The sequence below is a fragment of the Sphaeroforma arctica genome (genome assembly GCF_001186125.1).
Source record: "Sphaeroforma arctica JP610 unplaced genomic scaffold supercont1.8457, whole genome shotgun sequence".
Taxonomy (NCBI): Eukaryota; class Ichthyosporea; order Ichthyophonida; genus Sphaeroforma; species Sphaeroforma arctica.
Window position 1 is genome coordinate 367 of NW_014032101.1, and position 865 is coordinate 1,231.

Below are 865 nucleotides of genomic sequence, written 5' to 3' on the forward strand. Positions count from 1 at the left end.
GTACATCTTAAGTTGTCGAATGCCCATATATGTTCAATATTTTATCAAAACCCTACTCTGTGGTAATGGATCCTTAGGTTCTGATTCGTGGACCAATCTTCTGGCGAGTTCATTTCTATTTTGTAACCATGGAAACATGCAATCTCTATTTTTGCCTCAGATCAAATATCCTGCTGACCTGCTCGGTACATAGTAGCAAAAAGTGATCGTTTCAAAGTGCAATCTTGATATCAGCTGTCAACTGAGACAGAAGGACTTGATCATTCAGTCGTAGTATCTTCACATCGATCGTATGATTATACCACTTGGACCTATAAGTCCCTCATCCTATCGTTGCTCAACAGTGAATTTGTGTACTCTAAGTTTCACTTGTCAGGGATACTCAATTTTACCCAGCCTATACACTATTGCATACCGTTCGCTGTGGAGGTAAAAGATACGAAGAACACTCCCTTCAGATCTTGTGTTGCATAAAACTTATTGGCCTATTTTCAATTTTCAGAAGGCTATGTCAATTGGCATAGCCTTCTGAATTCATCATTCAAAAGACTATGGCTATGTGCAAGAGACCTGAAAACAGCTATGTGCATAGCCTGAAGAGAGAAAAAACAAGAAAAACAACCCATTATATAAACTACCAATTTGATGTAAATACTGACACTGAACAACAATGAAGAAAAAAAATTGACTGGTGCAGGAATCGAACCTACGCCGACATACGTCGATGGCAACTTGAGTGCCACGCCTTAACCGCTCGGCCAACCAGCTCTTGTACTATATTAAAATTAAATTATTATATATTACATAGTATTATAGTATTCGTTTTCTTTTTCTTCCCTTGGATTCAGAAGGCTATGTATTATTC

At 37.9% G+C, this 865-nt stretch overlaps 1 non-coding gene across 1 annotated transcript; it reads right to left on the reverse strand.

Moving 5' to 3' along the window:
* Positions 1-685: 685 nt before the first annotated feature.
* SARC_30309 lies at positions 686-768 on the reverse strand. The gene has a single exon. It is a non-coding gene; the product is annotated as a tRNA-Leu (tRNA).
* Positions 769-865: the final 97 nt, after the last annotated feature.